Raw genomic sequence first — 23333 nt, 5'->3', positions numbered from 1 at the left:
GATGGTGGTCAGATAGGTGACTCTATGGATTCATCATAAAAATGCACAGGTCTCAGCAAAGGCAATCTGTTTGGGAGATTAGAAACAGTTATGAGCAAAGATTAAGTAGCAGGCAGGCCCAGTTAAATGGTCAAGACCTGGAAACTAAAGTTCAGAATTCAGTAACAGCTTTTTAACTTTACATTTCCAATGAGATTCCTCCTTCTGCAGACACAAGACTCTCTCTCTCTCTCTCTCTCTCTCTCTCTCTGTGTGTGTGTGTGTGTGTGTGTGTGTGTGTAAGTGTCTAGTGAATGTTTATTTAATGCCATGTTATTGTCCTGAGCTCTGACCTACAAAGTTAATGTTTAGTAAGAACTTATGTCTGGCAACTTGCGAAGTATTCTACCTAAATTATCTCATATAATTCTCATAATTACCATATAATGAAGAAGAGGAGGAAAGAGGAGGAGAAGAGGAGGAGGAGGAGGAGGAGGGAAGAAGGAAGAAGAATAAGAAAGAAGACAGAAGAAGAAAAAGAAATTATTCCTATCTTATGTATAAGGAACTTGAGGCTCAGAGAGTTTAAGCAACTTGCTGAAGAGAGTAGTGGAGCTAGGATTCAAATCCAGGTCTTCTACATCTGAGGTTGATGTTCTATTCTAAGCAAAGCCCCTGACCTTGAAAAGATGGCAAACACTTCAGTTTGCGTTGGGTTTGTCTGGGAGTAACAGGGGCAGACTAGCCCATTATTAGTTACACATCTTGAGTGTTTGAAGAACACAGACATCAGTAAATAGAACTTTTTCAGTTGGCCAAAAGCACATGTGTATGCTAGCTTCTATTCTTTTGATCCACCTTTAAGCATGACAGCTTAGAGAAAATTAATAAATGAAGACTTATTTCACACCATTTTCAGCATAAATGGGTCTCTACGTTATGCACACTTTGAAGGGAACTTTGAGGTATAGACTCGGAGTAAACTTCTCTCACAGCTCGCCTCTCCTAGGAGTGACAACAGCCAGTCTCATTAAGGACAGACAACGAAGTATAGAACTCATTCTAGAATGCCCTGTACATTTGGGGAGAAGAGGGGCAATAAAAACATGGCCACAGAAGAACTGGCCATATAGAAATACCAAAGAGGCACTTAAAATGAAGTTTACAATATTAGTAAGTCTTTTTTATTTTGTATAACTTAACACAGAATAAACAACTCATCGCAGTTTATTTGGCCCTCTAATGAATTCTCCACTGGATTTACAATAATTGCTATCATGGCCCACTAGCAAAACAAGTGGGTGCCAGTGCCCCCAATAAGTGGTTATTTGGGCATATATGTGCAACGGTCACCCTAGAAAACTTAGTTTAAGATGTCTAAGCAGAGTTGAGCTTACTAAATCATCATATTCTGTCATTGGAAGAGATAGAACATTTCCAAAGCCTGGGAGAAGAAATCACCTACAACTTAATCAATACTATTAATAACCTCTACAACAGGATATGGCAAGAGAAGGATAGTTACCATAGGACAGTGGTTTAATTAACCCAAACTCAGTCAAGTATATCTAAAGCTGTCCAAGGAGGAAAGCCTTGATTATGGGTGTAGAGAGCAATTAGATCACATCAGTTCTTAAGTTTGCATCAGTCTGTAGTGACATATTCACTCGTCTGTAGAGGCATGGGAAAAATAAATACAACATACTGAGTTACTGTTTTATCCTGAAATTAGGCCCTTCCTAATTTTTATTGTTACATTTTTCTTTCTTTAATGAGATGATGGTAGTTGAATTTTTAATGATTTTATTTGACAAATTTAGAAACTGGCAAACCTATGTCTACTCCTGATTTAAAACAAAACAAAACCAAACCCACTGGTCTATAACATAAAAGATCCCTGAGTGGAAAGGGTGAGGCTCACCCTTTGAGGCCTAAAACCTCATCCTTTGCTCTGACACAGTGGTTCTGAGTTTTGCTGCTCATTAGAATCACTCGAGAAGATTTTAAAAGTACTGATGTCTGTGTCCTCATTCCTGAGATTCAGATTTATTTGATTTTCGAGTATGGCCTTAGCGTCGAGTCACCCCAGGTGATTGCATTGTGCAGCCAAGGTTGGAAGCCACTGCCCTTATCTCCTTTTCACATAGCTACCTTCTGATTACAAACTAGGTTTTGCAGGCATCTCAGTGCTGGAATGCACACAGACATGAGCATCTGGGTCGCTAGAGAGGAATATGCTCATAGCAAATTAATAAATGGGCATTATCATTTACAGCTCAAACTTTCCTACATTTTTTCAGCACTAGGTTTCAGCATATCCACAACTAAAAGCCAGGCCCCGATTCATAGAATTACCCCCAAATCACCATGTGAATATCAATGGTGCTGTATCCTGTTCATGTGAGGCAGCCCCCCCTCGCCTCTTCTCCATGCAGCTTCCTTTCAAACTTCAGCATCAGCCACCCACAGGCTGCGTAGTAGTGTGTGTGATCCACCCTCTGAGAATGATATAATGGAACCTGGCAGTCATTATGCCTGACAGCCTTCTTTTGAAATTTCATCTTAAATGTCTTGAATGACAGTGATGACACCATTTTCCTTGCAGTCTCTCTGAGAATTTGAGTCATTAATGTCAGCAAGTTTTCACCAAGTATCCTGCTGAAATCTTTGCTTCTCTCAATCTTAATAGGAATACACTTGGTGACATAAGAAAATGGAACTAGGCCTCCCCCTCCTCTGACCCCTTTCAGGTGCTGGATAATGATATAATTCTTCAGAGTGACTAGAGAGTCTGTAGAGAAAGGAGCACAATTGCAGACTCTGTTTTCACTTCCAATGTAGCATTTGTGCCTCTTCTCACACTAACTTGGCTGCATCAGTTTTTCCTTATAACCATTTGAAAACAAAAGAAAAAGAAAGAAGCCCCATTCCAAAAGCATGCAAATTCTCACCTGATTTGTTCCCCAAGTATAAGAGACAGTATGGCATGGCATCGGAAGATCCTGTCCAGGGTCTCTTTCCAGCTCTATCGCTAAATTAAGAATTCCTTCTCTGGCATTAATTTTATGTATTTATGAAAAGAGTGGTCTGGGCTGCATAGGTGATTCTCAAATCATTTTCAAGAAGAAAAACCATTGCCTCAACACAACTCATGACAAATAAGACAAAAATTAAGCTGCTATACTGGGAGGGTGGGTGGTCAAGGAGTTGTCACTGGGCTCCCCAGCTCCCTACTCCCTAGAGTGCCCTATCCCCAATGTGAAAGACAGCTCTGAGAAGCACAGTTTGGCTCCTTTAGTTCCTATTTAACTAAAGAAAAAAAATTTTAATAAGCCATAGAACTACAATTTGGTCATTTGCTAGATTATGTCTCTTTTTTCTTTGCTGTGCTAACCTATTAGCTATTACAGAATATTGCATTGCCCACGGACACTGCATGGCTGATTATTCCAATTATTAATTTTTAGATTATTTAATGAGAGGGTCTATGTTTTTGTCTGATTTGTCACTGGTAGTACTGATTTTGATTTTCCTCCAAATGGATCATTATACTCCAAGGCCTCTCTAACAGATTCAACAAGAGTCTATCAAGCTTCCTATTCTAAGACAAGAGGCCTTTGTAAATCTACCCCATTTTTCTCATCTTTAAAGCAAAATCTGGCAAATTTGATTGACGTGCCTTGACTAATTCAAGTTTCTGGTGATCCTCAAGTAGCATTGTAATTTTCTAATGACTGTAAGGGAAAAAAACACTCCATGGAAAGAATTGATTGATTTATTAGAGAGAAAATTACCACATGTGCTAGACCTTGATTGCAGCTAATATTTGTAGAGCTAATTGCTTGAACTAGAGGATTAAAAGGATTGAAGGAAAGGAAGAAAAAGAAAACAAAGTTCTCTTGGAATACAGATGAACCCGCAGTGGATTTGGACTGAGAGGGAGAATTCAGTACAGGGATTTTTGGGGCTGATGATAGTTGTGGAGACACTTAGAATAAGTGGAAGAGTTGTGCTTCTGACACAAAAGCCACAGAGAGGAACCAGGGAGTGGAGGAAAGTTGCTGCTCATGCTGTCTCTTAAATAAGATCTCCTGTGACACCTTCGGATTTGTCTGGGTTTCTTGTTGTATCTCACATTAAGGCTATGTTGATACTTAACCTTCACCCAGCAGAATGTCTGAGCTATTACAGAAAGGAGGAAAAAGTTACTTAACCTAAAGAGGTGAAGAAAGAAGGCATAGTTTAAGATACATCCTTTAACGATAATAGGCAAACCATATTCCTAGCACAGGGAAACAGATAATAATTTTCCTCGTTGATATAACTTAGGATAGATGTGCTAAAGTAGTACATTTTGGGGTAGTTTGATTTGGTGATTACCAACTTTTTTTTTTTTTTAAGACAGGGTCTCACTATATTTTCAGGCTAGTCTTGAACTCCTGGGCTTAAGTGATTCTCCTGCCTCAGTCTCCCAAGTAGCTGGGACCACAGGCACACACCACAGATATAAACTCTGTGGCAGCCACATTTGAACAATGTGACCCACCCTCTCTAGCCTACTTTGATTAGGAATAGACATCTAAATCAACCAGATTGTGTCTCCTGGAAATTTAAAAGTAATATTGAGAGACGCAATTCAAATCATTGGAAGCCAGCGTGCAAAAATTGAGAAGGAAGCAATTTTTTTTCCCGTCAATAAAGCCTTGAATGGCCCTATAATGCCCAAATTTATTGTTCAATTTTTCTCCAGCTGTCACCATTCTCCTTCCCGGCAGTCAAGTGTAGTTCTCTGTTTTCAAAGTTCTTTGTCTTTTACTTGTTTTGTCATTTTCCTATTTGTGTGCATTCTAAAGAAAGCTCCTGGGAGGCACTGATTTTCAGCTCTCCCCACCATCTGGCTCTTGGTCTAGGGCACTAGGTGAAACTGACTGTGATGGCTACCTAGTGAAGGGACAGGTGGTAGCTACTCAGACACTATGTGAGGTATATATATGTATTGGTATCAATCGTCCACAGTCACAAGGTCTCTGTGGCCAACACTACCCTAGCTTAGTGGAAGTTTTCAATCAAGCTGGCCTTGTCTGGTCCTTCCTTCATCAGGGATGAGTATTGCCCTTTCATGCTGTCGCTACAGATGTTCAGGGCCCCACCCTCTTTTCGTGGAGGAACCATAAGAGTTCCAGGCTGCTGAACTTCCTGGGATTGACTTCATGGAGAGAAGCAGAAGGAGTAGCGAGGGCTGTACTGGGTCCTGGAACACAGACAAACTGGGTTGCTGTTAGTCAAGGCTGCTGTCTGGTGGCAGGCCTCACTAACTGGCTACAAGAAGGACTGGATAGCAGCAGCACAACCGGGTAAAATCATCTGGGACTTGACTTACACTCCAACTCCAGCTTAGCTTCCCAATACACTCCCTTCTGACTACTGGGTGCCTTCCTCCTTTTTATTTTCCCAGACTACAATGACCTTTAGCAAATTGGCAGGCAGCAATGCGTGTCCTGCTTAGATCTGACTCTTTCTGCCTCCAACCCCCAGGGGAGATATAAAGGAATCAGACACGTAGAGAAGGGAGAACACGTGTGAATTAATATTTCAAATATCTTCTACCAAAACTGTTCTAGATGTGCACACTTTCTCCTCCTTTAGTTTAATTATCAAGAATAAATACTTTGCCCATCTTTGAGAAGATGAAAATCCTTAATGTAGTATATATCTGTACACCTTAGAAAAATAATACTGTTCCTTTGGTAAAATATAGGCCAGTCACTAGGGCAGTGAAGTATTAAAACTAAATATTTTAAACCTGATGACCAAGACAGTTTTATTAAGCACTAATAAAGCAAGACAAAATTTCTAGTTTGAGTCCTTTTCTAGGAAATTCAGATTGAAAGGAACAAAAGATCATTATTAATTTTTACTTCTCTCTGTGTATTTTATATGCACAGTCCTTATTTGAAAAAAATTATATAAAGGCAGATTGTAGTCAAAGAAATCCCAGAGGGGATTATGAAGGCCTTACCTATAAAGTTTCTTTCCAAGATCAGCAGCTATAGCTGGGTAAGGAGATGGTAAGCTCTGGGAACCCTAAGCTGGGGTGGGAACTGTCTATGCAATTACCATAGTTGGGAGCCAAAACTCTTTGACTTGTCATGACTGAAAATCACCAGCAAGCCAGATCACACATGACATTGTGTCTTTAAATGATGTATAAAGACTGGGCACCGAGCCATGGGCACTACTGAGAATAGATGTAAATTCAACAAACCTGAGGTCCTTATGGAGAACTAACCTTCACTCTGTGCCTTCACTTCTACTGGAATGAAAGCTAAGCTAGTTGATGACATTGTTATATTAATTATACAAGAAATATTTTATCATTATGAAAAAGATTATTTTAACAAAGATTTTAAAAGGAAAACCATACCATATGCAAAATTTATTAGATACGTATTACAGAACTAAGAGTAAAGCCTAAAATATAAAACTTCTAGAAGAAAACGTAGACTAAGGTCTTTGTTTCTTCTGGTACAGATTTTTGAGATAAAAAGAGTGTGAACCATAAAATTAAAAACAAGTTGATAAATTAAAATTTTCTGTTCTTTGAAAAACACTAAATAATGAAAAAAAAAAGCCACAGACTGGGCAAAAGTATGTGAAAAGTATATACATGATAAAGGACTTGCATACAGATTGTATAAAGAAATCTCTAAATTTAACAATAAGAAAATGAATACCCCAATTTAAAATGGGCAAAATATTTGAAAGATACTTCTTCGAAGAAGAGACACGGGTAGCAAAGAAGCCCATGAAAGGATGCTCCATATCATTAGTTAGAACTGCAATGGGATACCACAGCCTACTTACTAAAATGACTAAAATTTAGAAAACAAACAACTGACAACACCAAATTCTGGCGAGGACGCAAAGCAACTGGAACCCTTTAGAATACTGGTGTGAATGCCAGATGGCACAGCCACTTTGGGATACAGTTTAACAGTTTCTTTAAAAGTTAAACAAGACCGGGCGCCGTGACTCAGACCTGTAATCCCAGCACTTTGGGAGGCCGAGGCGGGTGGATCACGAGGTCAGGAGATCGAGACCATCCTGGCTAACACGGTAAAACCCCGTCTCTACTAAAAATACAAAAAATTAGCCGGGCACGGTGGCGGGCGCCTGTAGTCCCAATTACTCCAGAGGCTGAAGCAGGAGAATGGCGTGAACCTGGGAGGCGGAGCTTGCAGTGAGCCGAGATCGCGCCACTGCACTCCAGCCTGGGCGACAAGCAAAACTCTGTTTCAAAAAAAAAAAAAAAATGTTAAACACATACTTAAATATGACCTAGTAATCCTACTCCAGATATTTACCAAAGAGAGATGAAAGCAAATGCCCACACAAATATTTGTACAGAAATGTTTATAGTGGTTTTATTCATAATTACCCCAAAATGGAAACAACCCAAATGTTCATCAGCTGGTGAATGGATAAACAAACAGTGGTACATCTATACAATGGCACACTATTCAGGAGAAAAAAGGAACAAAGTAACACATGCACCAAAATGCATAAATCTTCTATGGTTTTTGCCAAGTGGAATAAGCCAGACTCAAAAGGTCATAAGTGATTTCATTTATATGACATCTGAAAAAGGCAAAGCTTAGATCAAGGGCAAAAATTAGATCAAAGGTTGTCAAGGGCTGAAAGTTGGGGAAGGGTATTGACTACCAAGGGGCATGAGAGAGTTTTGTTCAGTGATGATTGTGGCAGGATTATGTACCTGAAAATGCTTGTGAAAAGTTCTTGAATTGTATACCTAAAAAAGGAGAATTTTACTAAATGTGATTTATATCTAAATAAAATAATTAGAATATCTTTAAATGTCACCACTCAGCATACAACTCTCTAGTTATTTTCTCATGCAAATAAATAACCTCTTTCAATATGAATTAACCTCTTTCTTATAATAGAAAAACAGGATATTCAAATCAATTTATTATTTTGTTTGACAAAGCTGTTACATATACTATTACATACAGGGAGCATTGCTTGCAAAAGAATTATAAGTTAAGAAATGCTTCCTCCAAAACTTGCTCTATTATAAACATTCAATATGTTTTGAAAGAAGCAGCATCATCAAGATACCTGGGTTCAATGGAAGTAGTTCCTAGCACTAACTTACCATGACCACATCAAGTTAACTTTCCTCCTTGTTTTTCATTTTTTTCCCTCTTCAGATGAATAGGTTGGACATGTTTTGTGCTTCTGGACCTTTTCTCTGCCTATACAGGTACAGACCAGGAACACTGTCACCAGGAGCAGTTCTCATCAGACGGTGATTTTCAGTAGGTTGAGGAAAGCAGCCAAGGGAGGAAATAACTCCTAAGGGATTAGTTTAATATCTTTCAGGGGTGTAGAAATATTTTTAAAGCCTTCACACGTCTGAAATTCTTGGGGTGAGTTATCCCCTACTTATTTGAAAAATTATTAGATTAAATAATCTCCACAAGGCAACTTGGTGCATTCTGGGATTCTGCCGAGGGCATAATATGTGTAAGGTAATGTCTACCTACCACTAATTTCATGCCACACATAAGTTTTTATTTTTGTGATGATTCAGAAGACACTCTAATAATACTCCCTTTGGAAGTTCTAGTTTTTGCTTTAAATAAGTAAACTGGTATTCTGATTAATTCTTCAGTAAGGCACGATGGCTCTTGCCTGGTATCCCAGTAACCTAGGAGGTTGAGGCAGGAGGATAATTTGAAGTTTGGGCAACATAGTGTGACCCTGTCCCTAAAATAATAATAATAATAATCATCATCATCATCATTCTTCAGTCTCTTGTGACCTTACTAGGAAGAGACCCATTTTCAGAGCCCTAGAAAAAACAAATCAATGAACTTGTAATGCTGAGAGATCGACTCTGGAATGTGGTGCCTCTGGTAAAGCAACACTTCTACACTATCCCCTTCAAGTTTCTTTTTGTTACCTCTTTCCCACTTCCCCACCCCTCATCTGTCTCATTTCTCTGTTTGTCTCTCAGGATCCCAACAGGAATCTTTGGCTCACTAAAATATAATCTGAAAAGGAGAGTTTAATAAAGGGACAATTTACAAAGATGTGGGAGGGGTTTAGGGAAACTACAAGGGATGATAGAGTCCCTATCAGAACTGAAGGCGGCTGGGGAGGGCATAGTCCTTGAACCTACAGATAGAGAAGCCTGTGTGGAGAGGGCCACCTGACAGGAACTATGCCCTTCTGTTGACTTCTGGAGTCCACCATAACCCCACAGGGAGGAAGATGACAGAATAGACAGCTCCACTTGACTCTTTTCCTTTCCTCTCCTCTGATCTGCTGCTGGTGCTCCCATTGACTAAACCCAACAGGAAACCAAAGGTCAGTCTCTCAAGGCATAAGCAAGGTTAACAAAATAGATATGGAGGGGGCAGATATAAGAAATCCTGCTAGCTATTGCTATTTATCCATCTATCTGTCACCTGTCTATCTGAAATAGTTAATACATATACATGGCTTTAGAAATTCAAAAATTGTAAAAGAGTAAACAGTGAAAAAAAGTCTTCTTTTATCTCTGATCTTCAGTCTCCCAGGCACTCTTCCACCAAGATAATTTCTTATGAAACTTTCCTGTTATCTTCTCTGATCATCTTAGCACAGATGTAAATACATCCTCCTTCCACCACTTGCATTCTAAGCCAACGGCAATATGCCATGCAAACCCTTCTGCATCTAGGATTTTTCACTTAATAAAATGTCTTTGTGAGGATTCCAATGGATACACATAAACGGTTGTTTTGGTTGTTTAGTCTGTCTGATTGTTTTGACAGCAACAAATTCAACTTTTAATAACTATTGGGTAGGAGCTCACTGAAGATACATGCGCTGTTGCTCATGCACACATCCGCAGCCACTCACTGCAACTCCCCGGGAAATATTAATACACACCCTTTCCTTAATTTGAGATCTGGACACAATTCTCGGCTGCATCCACATTTGCCACCCTATGCTAGAAATGACTAGTCCAAGATGTGCCAGGGTGATGTTTCTGAGTTTGGATTCTCTGTGTGTCAGGGGTGGAACCAAATGCTAAAGTTCGATTTTATACAGTACCCAACCTGGGCAATTTACTTTCAGCCAGGGAACAGTTCCAAATATTTGATTTGGACAGGGCCTCCTTAAACATACTTTTTGTCTTCTTTCTTCACAATTTGGATGCCTTTTATTTCTTTTTCTTGCCTAATTGCTCTTGCTAGAATTTGCAGTACTGTGTTAAATGTAAGTGGTGAAAGCTGGCATCCTGCTTCATTAGAGGAAAGACTTTCAAATTTTCACCATTGAGTATGATGTTTGCTGTGATTTTAAAATACGGCTTTTATTATGTTGAAGTGGTTGCTTTTTCTTCCTAGTTTGTTGAGGTTTTTTTTTTTTTTATGAAAGGATGTTGAATTTCGTCAAATGCTTTTTCTGCATAAATTGAGATGATCATGTGGGTTTTTCTTTCATTCTGTTAATAGGGTGTATTGAATTTGGTGATTTTCATACATTGAATCATCCTTGCATTCCAGGAATAAATCTCATTTGGTCATGATGTATAATCCTTTTAATATGCTGCTGAATTCAGTCTTCTACTATTTGTTAAGAAATTTTACATCAGTATTCATAAGGGATATTGGTCTGTAATTTCTTGCAGTGTCTTTGCGTGGCTTTTGTAACAGGGTACTTGCTGGCTTCATAGAATGAGTTAGGATGTGTTCCTTCCTCTCCATTTTTTGGAAAAAGTTTGGAAAGAATACTAGTTCTCTAAATATTTGGTAGAATTTAGCAGTGAAACCATCAGATCCAGGGCTTTTCTTTGTCAGGAGATTTTTGATTCCTGATTTAATCTCCTTACTGGTCATAAGTCTATTCAAATTTTCTCTATTTCATTATGATTTAGTCTTGGTAGGCGTGATGGTTAATATTGAGTGTCAACTTGATTGGATTGAAAGATGCAAAGTACTATTACTGGGTGTGTCTGTGTGGGTGTTGCCAAAGGAGATTAACATTTGAGTCAGTAGACGGAGAGGCAGACCTACTCTCAATGTGGATTGGCACCATCTAATCAGCTGCCACTATGACTGGAATAAAAGCAGACAGAGGAACATGGAAGAACTAGACTGGCTGAATCTTCCAGCTTTTATCTTTCTCCCGTGCTGGATGCTTCCTACCCTCAAACATCAGACTCCAAGTTCTTCAGCTTTTAGATTCTTGGACTTACACCAGTAGTTTGCCAGGAGCTCTCAGGCCTTCAGCCACAAACTGAAGGCTGCACTGTCACCTTCCCTGCTTTTGAGGTTTTGGGTCTCAGACTGGCTTCCTTTCTCCTCAGCTTGCAGATGGCCTATTGTGGGACTTGACCGTGTGATTGTGTGAGTCAATATTCCTTAATAAACTCGCCTTTATGACAGAAAACCAAACACCACATGTTCTCAATCATAAGTGGGAGTTGAACAATGAGAACACATGGACACAGGGAGGGCAATATCATACACTGGGCCTGTTGGGGGGTGGGGGCCTGTGGGAGGAACAGCGTTAGGAGAAATATCTAATGTAAATAACAAATGGATGGGTGCAGCAAACCAACACGGCACATGTATACCTATGTAACAAACCTGCACGTTGTGCACATGTACCCTAGAACTTAAAGTATAATAAAAAAATAAATAAAATGCATCAAATATGTTTAAAAAATTAAAAAGTAATAAAAAATAAACTCCCCTTTATATATACATCTATTCTATTAGTCCTGTCCCTCTAGAGAATCCTTACTAATACAGTAGGTTTTGTGTTTCTAGGAACTTATCTCTTTCTTTCTTTTAGGTTATCTAATTTGTTGGCACACAATAATTCATGGTACTGTATTCATAATCCTTTTCATTCTGTATCGGTAGTAATGTCCCCACTTTCATTTCTGATTTTAGTAATTTAAGTCTTCTCATTTTTTTCTTAGTTCATCTGACTGAAGATTTGTCAATTTTGTTGATCTCTTCAAAGAACCAACATAGGTTTTACTGATTTTCTCTGTTTTTTTCTATTCTTTTTTTCATTTATCTCTGCTCTAATCTTTATTATTACCATCCTTCTGCTGGCTTTGGGGTTAGTTCCTTCCTCTTTTGCTAGTTCCTTAACTTGTAAAGTGAGATTGCTGATTCGAGATTGTTCTTTGTTTTTAACATAAGCATTTATGGTAGTGCCCTCTCATCTGTGGTTTTACTTTCTTTAATTTCAATTGCCCACAGTCAACTGTGGTCTAAAAATAGGTGAGTATAGTACAATAAGATATTTTGAGAGACACATTTGCATAACTTTTATTGCGATATATTGCTTAATTGTTCAATTTTATTATTGTTTATCTCTTACTATGCCTAATTTACAAATTAAACTATCATAGCTATATATGTACAGGAAAAAACATGGTATATATAGGATACTAGCTGAGGTTTCAGGCATTCACTGGGGACCTTGTGATGTACCCTTCATGAATAAGGGGAGACTAATGTTTAGCTATAAATTTTCCTCTTTTCAATGTGTCCCGTAAGTTTTGATATGTTGTATTTTATTTTCATTTGTCTCTAAGTACTTTCTAATTTCCCCCTTGTGATTTCATCTTTGATCTATTGATTAAGAGTATTGTGTTTAATTTCCACAAATATTTGAAGTTTCCACCCTTTTGAAATTATTGATTTCTAACTTTATCCCTTGTGGTCAATGAAGATACTTTGCATGACATCTATCAGTTTAAGTCTATTGAGACTTGAGACTTAACTTGTGGCTTATTATATTTCTATCCTGGAAAATGTCACATGTGCACTTGAGAAGAATATGTATGCTTGTAGTTGGGGGTAAAGTGTTCTATATATGTCTGTTTCACCTCGTTGGTATATTGTGTTGTTTAAGTCCTCTACTTCCTTGCTTATTTTCTGCCTGGTTGTTCTATCCATTATTGAGAATGGGATATTGAAGTCTCTGACTATTATTGTAGAACTGTCTATTTCTCCATTCAGTTAGGTTAGTTTTGGCTTCATATATTTTGACAGTCTATTATTAGATAGACGTATAAAGGTTTATAATTGTTATCTTTCCTTGCTCTGTTGAACCTTTTATTAAAATGTAATGTACTTCTTTGACCCTTGTAACAGTTTTGTATTTAAAGCCTATTCTGTCTGATATTACTATCACTACTTCTGCTCTCTTTTGGTTACTATTTGCATGAAATATCTTTTTCCATCTGTTCACTTTCAATCCATGTCTTTTTCAATCTATTTGATCTAAAGTGAGTCTCTTGTAAACAGCATATAGTTTGATTATGTGGTTTTTTTTTCCATTCTGCCAATCTTTCTTTTGATTGGAGAGTTTAATCTATTTATATTTATATTAATCACTGCTAAGAAAGAACTTAGTTGTGTCATTTGACTATTTGTTTTCAACATGCCTTGTAAGGTTTTTGTCCCTCATTTCCTGCATTATTGTCTTCCATTACGTTTCATTGGTTTTTTGTAGTTAAATGTTTAAATTCTTTTCTCATTTTCTTTTGTGTATACTCTATTACTATTTTCTTTGTAGTTACTATAGGAATTACGTTTAACACAGTAAAGTTATAACACTCTAATTTGAACTTATACCAGCTTAACTTGAATAACAAAGAAAAAATCTGCTCTTTTACAGCCTCGTCCCTACCTCTTTTAGTCGCTGATGTCACAAAATTACATCTTTTTCTATTTTGTATGCCAAAATATACGCTAGTAATCATTTTAAATACATTAGTTTCTTAAATTACATAAAAAATAGAATGTGAAGTTACAAACCAAAGTTACAAAAATCCTAGCTTTTAAACTAATAATTGTTTTTTTCAATGTGTTAATCTCTCAAACCATGTAGAAAACAAAAGGTAGTGTTACAAACTGTTTTTATGATAATATTGACTTTTATAATTGCACGTGTGTGTACCTTTATCGAGATTCTTATTTCTTTATAAGGTTGTGAGCTACTGTCTAGTGTTCTTTTATTTCACCCTGCCTGACTCCCTTGAACATGTCTTACAGGGCCGGGCTAGTGACGACAAACTCCCTCAGTTTTTGTTTTATCTGGGAATATCTTAATTTCTCCTTCACTTTGAAGGACAGTTTTGCCAGATATAGGAATCTTGGTTGACAGTTTTTTTGTTTGTTTGTTTTGTTTTAGAATGTTGGATATATCAGCCTTTTAGCCTCCAAAGCTTCTGATGAGAAATCTGAAGATTTCTTGCATATAATGAATTATTTCTCTCTTTCTGCTTTCATGAGTCCCTCTTTGTCTTTTGAAAGTTTGATTATAATCTGTCTCTGTGTGAGTCTCTTTCAGTTTATTTTACTTGGAGTTATTTGAGCTCCTTGGCATTTATTTCTATTCTTCATCATATTTGTAAAGTTTTCAACCATTTTTTCTTTAACTGTTTCCTCTACCCCTTTCTCCTTTTCTTCTACTGGGGCCTTCACAGTATGTATGTTGGTGGTGTTCGACAGGCCCCTTAGGCTCTGCTCACTTTTTGTCAATCTTTTTTCTTTCTGTTTCTCAGACATGATCATTTCCATTGTTCTATGTTCAGGTTCATAGACTCTCTTCAACCTGCTCAAATCTGCCTTTGAATCCTTCTAGTGATTTTTTAATTTCACTTATTGTACATTTCAGCTCCAGAATTTCTTATTGGTTTCTTTGTGGGTTTTCTATTTCTTTATGGTTATTTCCACTTTGTTCAAATATTGTCTTCTTGACTTTCTCCATATCTCCCTTTAGTTATTTGAGCATCTTTAAGACAGTAATTTTAAAGGTTTTTGTCAACTAGATCTACCATCCGATTTATTTATTTATTTATTTTTCTGAGACAGAGTCTCACTCTGTCACCCAGGCTGGAGTACAGTGGCGTGATCTCAGCTCACTGCAACCTCCACCTCCTGGGTTCAAGGGATTCTTGTGTTTCAGCCTCCCAAGTAGCTGGGACTAGAGGTGTGCACTAACACACCTGGCTAAGTTTTATATTTTTAGTAGAGATGGGGTATCACCATGTTGATCAGGCTGGTCTCAAACTCCTGGCCTCAAGTGATCTGCCTGCCTCGGCCTCCCAAAGTGCTGAGATTACAGGCATAAGGCACTGTGCCCAGACACCATCAGATCTTTCTTCAGGAGCTGTTTTGTTTATTTATTTTTTCCTTTGAATGGACTATATTTTCCTGTTTCTTTGTGTATGCCTTATAATTTTTTATCAAAAACCAGACATTTAAATCTAATAATGCAGTAACTCTGGAAATCAGATTTTTCCCTTTCACAGGTTATACTATTTTCATTATTTTTTTTGCTTTTAAAAAAATTGTTTTAGGTAGGTTGCTTCTGTGCCAAGGATAAGCCTGAGGTGTAAAACTAAGGTCTTCTCAAGTCTTTTCTGAGCCTGTTTTTCTCTGGGCATGAACAGTTATTCTAATTGCTAATGTATGTGCAGTTGCTTTTGAATGTCCTAGTCTTCAACGTCTGCCTCCCAAAAAGGAAAGAAGAGAAAATTAAGGATGTGGAGAGTGGTGCCAGCCATGGACTCCTTTGGAAGTCACTTCAGCTGTATAGGGAGGGGCTTGCCACAGTGGGAGAGGTGCAGCAGCAATGGCCACCTGTGTGTTTGTCTGCACCTCTGTGATCAGAAGCTGCAATCAGTGATGGCTGGGCACAGTGGCTTATGCCTGTAATCTGAGTACTTTGGGAAGCTGAGATGGGAGGATCGGTTGGGGCCAGGAATTCAAGACCAGCCTAGGCAACATAGTGAGACCTTGTCTCTACAAGAATTTTAAAAATTAGCTGTGTTGGTGCATGCTTATAGTCCTAGCTACTTGGGAGGCTGAAGTGGGAGGATTTCCTGAGCCCAGAGTTTACAAGCTGCAGTGAGTTATGATCGCACTACTGCACTCCAGCCTGGGTGATGGAGCAAGACTCTGTTAAAAAAAAAAAAAAAAAAAGACTACACACACAGGGTATTCAAAACAAAACAAAACAAAACAAAAAACAGAAGAAGCAGCTGCAATCAGCGAGCAGAGCACAGATGCACAAATCCTCAGCATTTGGGGGTCAGGTTCCCTGCCTCCCACAAACTGTGTAAAAGCTGCTTTGGGACCAAGTGCACACCTGCATACCATGGGGCTGCGAGTGAAGGACGGATAGCTGCTACCGCACTAAGAGCTGAAATTGACCACAGTTAACCACAATTTACTAAGCCTTCCCTAGACATTGCAAATTTTCAACAGACTCCAGAGCTCCTAAATAGCTACATCTGACAGACTTTGCCAGTGAAATGGTTTCTAGGTGGGGAGACAAATTCCTGTTGCTTCCTACTTTGCCATCTTCCCAGAATTCCCTCCTTGCACAAAAGTTTTTGAAACCGTTGAATCTTTTGTCACCTCCAAACAGCACCCTAAATAAGCAGATCTTTAGTCTCTAATAATTCTAAAAGTCAGGAGTAGTCATATGTTTAAAACGAGTGATAATCATGTATGTGAGGATGAAATGGAATAGTATAAATACCTTGAAATAGTGCTTAGCATATAATAAATGCTTAATAAATGTTAGCTATTCTTTATTATAATAATTTTTATTTAAATTATAATTACTTTCTAAACTGGGGAGATGCCTCAGCAGAAACAGTTAAAATATCAAGGATGTTTTAAGAAACTGCTGGACCAAGAATTAACACTTGCTACATTTTGGTTTCTATTTTTATACCAAATTTTAAAACATTAAACACAAGACTTAAATTTTTGACAATTTCTTGCTCAATTTCCTAGTATGTTTAGGTATCATTCTAATATATCTTTTCATATAGGTTCTCTCTGAAATATATAACTTTAGAAAGATTTAGAGTTCTTAAGTGGGGCTATTTTATTCTGTTTTAGTCCTTGGTAGTAGCTTCCAACCAATGAATTCCCTATAGGAATACTCACAGTTTAGTGTATGCAATATGATTAATTTTAGCTCCAGAAAAAAGGCAGCCATTTTTTCTTTGAAAATTTGAGCGACTTTAATGTATTGTGAATGTGTGTGGAGGATCTCATTCAACTGCAGTTTCTTATCTCATCAAAGTTATCTCTTCACATCCTTATGACATTTGCCTAGTTTTAATTTGTAGGAGTAATATTTTCCAGGTCAGAGGAGAGAGTAAATTTTCCATAGCTAATTATCCAACTAAAAGCTGATGTACATACAGACACAATTCTGTTGGCATTTACAGGGCATTAAATACCAAAGAAAATATATTTTATGATTATCTTTGGGACCTGAATGTACCTATATTATAGGAGAATTGGTAATAAAGAAGATTTATCAATTTAATTACTGGTATGTTACACTTGGGCACCGTGTAGCAATTTTTTGGTCCCATGAATAACTGTACTGAACAGGGCTGAATCTATGATGTAGCCCACAATGAAGTCTCAGAGGTATGGTTCCTGGAAGAAGTGTGATTGCTGAACTATCCCCTTGTCTAAAACTTTGCCCAACATTGTGATAACACACGGTCAAGTGCAAACATCCTCTTTAGAAATTTCAAAGATCTGGCAGGATGTCTTTGCAGTAGAAGTACTCTTTGTGTTTGAGAAACTAATTGAGTTCAGTATAGGCATGGAAAAACATTTGGAGGAATACGCCAAAATGTTAACAGTGGCTATGCCTTGGGGAGTGGCATTGAATGTGAAGGAGGAAAACCAGAAGGGAACTTTCGCTTATTATTTCATCTGCTTCTGTATTACTGAACTGTTTATAACCTGAATGTATTAATTGCAGAAAAGAGGCAGCAGCCTTTACCAGCCGCCTAGTCTCCCAGCTCAGAAACCAGGGAAGTAGACACACCATTTCTTTTTCTTCACTCTTCATGCCTGATCAGTAATTGAGCTCTGTGAGTTTTGTTCCTAAATAGCTCTCAAATGCATCCCTGTTCCCCATCTTCACAGTTGTGCCTCAGCTCAGGCACTCAGGAGCAGTCCTCTGACTAACAAAAAGAGCCTCTGAACTTGACTCCCTGCAACTCCACCCATCTCCCCTCAGCTCCTAAGAGGCACCACCACCACCACCTCCCCTCACTCCCCCACCTTCCCCACTGCAACTCCTACTCTGACCCAGAGCAAACCTGACCTGGTCACTGCCATGCTGAAAAATCCACCACCCAGATACTGATAACTGGGGAGGTTATACATGTGTTGGGAAAGAGGGTAGATGGGGAATCTCTTTACCTTCCTCTGAGTTTTGCTGTGAACCTACAATTGCTCTTAAAAAATAAAGTCTATTAAGAAAAATACCCCACCTAGCACTCTTACCCAGCTCTAACCTCTTCTCTACAGACTTTAAAAAATTTGATTTGTTTATAATTGCAAATCTGACCAAGAACATCCAAGACCCAAAGAAAGAATCATTCTTCAGCCTGGCATAAAAAATCCTCATGATCAAAACTGCTCATCTTCCTAGTCTCACCTTCTCATACCCCTGTGTCCTCACCTGTGTGGTTTCTTCTTCCCTGATTTACCCCTCCCTGCTTTGGTTTCCTTTGAAAGCTTTTGCTCTTTCTTCTCTGTGAAGTCTTCCTGGCACCTCTAGACAGAGATGGTTCCACCCTTTCTAAATGGCTGATTAGTCCATTATCATACATTATGGTAATGATTTAACTCCTTTCCTCTAACACTATCATTTTTTGAGAACAAAGAGCTTTATTTATTTTACCTATACATTTATAGAGGCATACCTTGGAGATACTGCAAGTTAGATTCCAGAACACCACAATAAAGCAAATATCACAATACAGCAGATCACACAAATTTTTTGGCTTCCCACTGCATATAAGTTATGCTTATACTATACTGTAGTCTATAAAGTATGCAATAGCATTATGTCTAAAAAATGTACAAACCATAAATAAAAACACTTTATTGCTAAAAAAAAAAAAAAAAACCTGCTAATAATCATTACAGCCTTCAGCAAGTCATAATCTTTTTGCTGGTAGTGGGGCTTGCTTCAATGTTGATGGCTGCTGATTGATCAGGGTGGTGTTGCTGAAGATAGGGTGGCTGTGGCAATTTCTTAAAATAAGACAGTAATGAAATTTGCCACATCCATTGACTCTTCCTTTCACAAAAGATTTCTCTGTAGCATGCAATGTTATTTGACAACATTTTACTGTCCTTCAAAACTGCAATCAGTCCTCCCAAATCCTGCCACTGCTTTATGAACTAAGTTTATAGAATATTTTAAATCCTTTGTTGTCGTTTCAACAGTGTTTGCAGCATCTTCACCAGGAGTAGATTCCACCTCAAGAATCCACTTTCTTTGACTATTTATAAGAAGCAACTACTCATCCCATCCATACAGTTTTATCAGGAGACTGCAGCCAATTCAGCTGCATCTTCAGGCTCTACTTCTAATTCTAGCTTTCTTGCTCTTTTCATCACATCTGCAGTTATTTCCCCCACGAAAGTCTTGAACCTCTCAAAGTCATCCATGAGGTTGGGAATCAACTTCTTCCAAACTTCTATATTAATATTTTGACCGCCTCCCATGAATCTTGAATGTTTTTAATGGAATCTAGAATGGCAATTCCTTTCCAGAAGGGTTTCAATTTTCTTTGCCCACATCCATCAGAGGAATCACTGTGGCAGCTACAGCCTTATGAAATGTTTTTCTTAAATAATAAGACTTGAAAGTCAAAATTACTCTTTGATCTATGGGTGGCAGAATGGATATTGTGTTTATCCATAGCCTGCTATTCTCCATAGCAGGCATGAGACCATTAATCTCCTCCACATCTCTATCAGAGCTCTTGGATGACTAGGTCCATTACAAATGAGCAGTAATATTTTGAAAGAAATCTTTTTTTTCTGAGCAGTAGGTCTGAACAGTGGGCTTAAAATATTCAGTAAACCATGCAGTAAACAGATGTGCTGTCATCCTGGCTTTGTTGTTCCATTTATAGAGCTCAGGCAGACTGGATTTTGCATAATTCTTAAGGGCCTTAGGATTTTCAAAATGGTAAATGGGCATGAGCTTCAACTTAAAGTCACTGGCTACATTAGCCCTTTACAAAACAGTCTGCCTGCCCTTTGAAGAGAAGCTTTTTTTTTTGTTTTGTTGTTGTTGTTGTTGCTGCTGCTGTTGTTGTTGTTGGAGTCTCACTCTTGCTCAGGCTGGAGTGCAGTGTCGTGATCTCAGCTCACTACAACCTCTGTCTCCCAGGTTCAAGTGATTCTCCTGCCTCAGCCTCCCCGAGTAGCTGGGATTACAGGTGCATGCCACCATGCCCAGCTAACTTTTTGTATTTTTAGTAGAGATGGGGTTTCACCATGTTGGCCAGTCTTGTCTCAAGCTCCTGACTTCAAGTGGTCCACCTGCCTCAGCCTCCCAAAGTGCTGGGATTACAGGCGTGAGCTACTATCCCTGGCCCACCCTTTGAAGCTTTGAAACCAGGCCTTGACTTCTCCTCTCTAGCTATGAAAGCCCTACATGACATTTTTTTTTTTCCCAACAGAAAGCTGTTTCATTTACACTAAAAATCTGTTATTTTATGTTACCTACATCAATGATTGTAGCTAGATCTTCTGGATAACTTGCTGTAGCTTCCACCTTAGCACTTCCTGCTTCACATTGCACTTTTATGTTCTGGAAATGGCTTCTTTCCTTAAGCCTCATGAAACAGCCTCTGCTAGCTTTCAACTTTTCTTCTGCAATTTCCTCACCTCTCTCAGCTTTCATAGAATTAAATAGAGTTAGGATTTTGCTCTGGATTGGGTTTTGGCTTAAAGGGAATGTTGTGGCTGGTTTGATCTTCTATCCAGACCACTAAACAGCCATAAGGCTGTTTCACTTTCTTATCATTTGTGTATGAGCACATGTTGTTGGAAAAATGGCACCAATAGGCTTTCTCAAGGCAAGGTTGCCACAAACCTTCAATTTGTAAACAATGAAATATCAGTGAAGAACAACAAAGCAAAGCACAGTAAAATGAGGCACGCCTGTACTTTTTTTTAATGTAGGCAGCCCCAACATTTTTCCATATGTAGTAAAGGAACATTTTCTGTGTTCATGAATGCTTATGACAAATGAATGAAAGAATAGATGAATAAATGAATGCAAAGAGCTCAGACTGTAAAGTAGCAGATATGTGATCTAGTCTTATTTCTGATACTCAGACTGGTTCTCTTTTTTCTGTCATCTTAATTGAGCACTGGACATTCCAGTTAACTCTTAAATTATATAACTCAAATATAATAAATTTTCAGCCAATGATTTCATTAGATACCTGGCTGTACCTCCTGAAGACCTATGAAGAGCCCTAGAGGCCAGCTCCACCTTGTTTCCTCTAATAGTGTTTTTTGCTCTGTCATTTTCTTCAACTTAGCATCTGTGTCACCTTGAACAAGTTGCTTAACTTCTCTACACCTTAATTTCTTCAGCTGCAACATGAGATTCATGATGTGGCTACTTCATAGAGCAGCAGTGAGGATTCGATCAGATAATGTATGTAAAGTGCTTAGAACAATGTCTACCACACTAAACACATGATAAATGTTTAATAAATATTGATGATGGTGATGATGTTTCCTTGATGTTTTTTAGGGTATTTTTCTGCATAGGAGGAAAGTAAACTCTGAGGCTTCCTGTATTCTCTAATGATTAATAAAGTACTGTATCATTGTGTCATATAGAGCTATATAGGCATGGACAAATTCATTTGTTTGCAATGAATTAGACTTCAAAGACTGGGTAATGAACTAAGGCAATTTAAAGGATACTTTGTGCCCTTTGGAAATGTAGATATTTTAACAAATAGGAACATATGAGTCATATAAACCTTAAAGTGAATGAATTAACTAGTTCTTTTCCTCAAAGCAGTGTTGATGGGAGGAAAAGAGTTGGTGCTAAGAGCCTGAGGGGTGGTGGAAGAGGAAAGGTAGAGTAATCTGCAAGACTGTCAGGTGTGAAGGGTGTGGGGACTGCAGCAATTCTTGCAAGGTCAGCAGAGTGGGCCAACTCTTTCAGTTGCTGGCTGACCTCAGCCAGGGATTAGGTTCTGTTCAAGGGCAGCATTGCTGCAATATCAAGGGGCCATGCTCTGGTTGCTGAAAGCTCATGCCCAGGACTGCTGGCTTGGGTTCTGGCTGTCTGACTGTTTTTTCTTATTTTATTTTTATATCTGTCATATTTTCTCAGTCAGCTAGCTTTTTGGTTGCAAGTAACAGAAACACCAACCTAAACTGACTTAGGCATGAAGGGAATTGTTCGCGCTTATATAACTGAAAAGATCAGGGTAGTGCTGGCGTCAGGGTTCAAAAGAAGTCATCCAGGTTCAGTATTACCCCACCTTTTCTCAGCCTTTCAATGTGTTCACCTCTACCTCAAACTTCATGGCTTGATGGTGACAATAGCTTCAGATTCTTCATCCCCTCAGGTTTAAGGCACAGAGAAAAACAGTCTGCCTTTGCTTCAGATATCTGAAGAAAAGCTCCCTCGTGTCCCAGTGGCTCTGAAGGAGACTTGTGCTTGTCTCTGAAGAAATTACTGTGGCCAAGGGAAACACAAGCTCTGATGAGCTATTCCTCAGTCTCATGCCACCATTGGTACAGAGGCTGGAGGCAATTCCATCAGAGCTACCTGGACAGCAGATGGGGGAAGATTGGCTCCACAAACAGGAATCAGAGCTGGTTATTAGAAGTAGAATGAATGCTGGGGAGTTTTTTGTTTTGTTTTGTTTTGTTTTTTTTTTTTGGTCCACTACCTCTTCTAGTATTTGTGTCTCTTTGATTCTGAAAACTCACCCTTGGTGTTTCCATCCCCTCACCAACTGTGGCTATCAAAAGAGTTAACCCCTGATGCTCAGGTTTGTCCTCTCCAGCCCTGTTGAGAATCAATGAACACTTAGTCACCAGTATCAGAAACTTTCTTGGATGCTCTAGACCCAATGGTTTGAGACGATGACCAGGTCTAATAAAAGCATTCTATTGAAGCCTACCTTCATAGCTTTCACTTTGGGGCCCAAGGTGCCTTCCCGATTTTCTCTGCTCCAGCTTTTCTGGGATGAGGGAAATGAATCCCTAACCCAGCAATTCTCAAGCCTGGATTCAAATTAGAATCACTCGAAAAGCTTTTTAAAAATTATCATTCCTCTAAGATCGGAAACAAGAAAAATTTTTAAATTCTCATTCCTCTAAGATCAGGATCAGGATCAAGGCAAGCACAGCTGCTCTCACTCCTTCTATTTAACATAGTACTGAACTCTGAGCCAGAGCAATTGGACAAGAAAACAATAG

The sequence above is a fragment of the Theropithecus gelada genome, chromosome 2, assembly GCF_003255815.1.
Source record: "Theropithecus gelada isolate Dixy chromosome 2, Tgel_1.0, whole genome shotgun sequence".
In the NCBI taxonomy this organism is placed as follows: domain Eukaryota; kingdom Metazoa; phylum Chordata; class Mammalia; order Primates; family Cercopithecidae; genus Theropithecus; species Theropithecus gelada.
Note: the sequence above shows the minus strand (reverse complement) of the source record.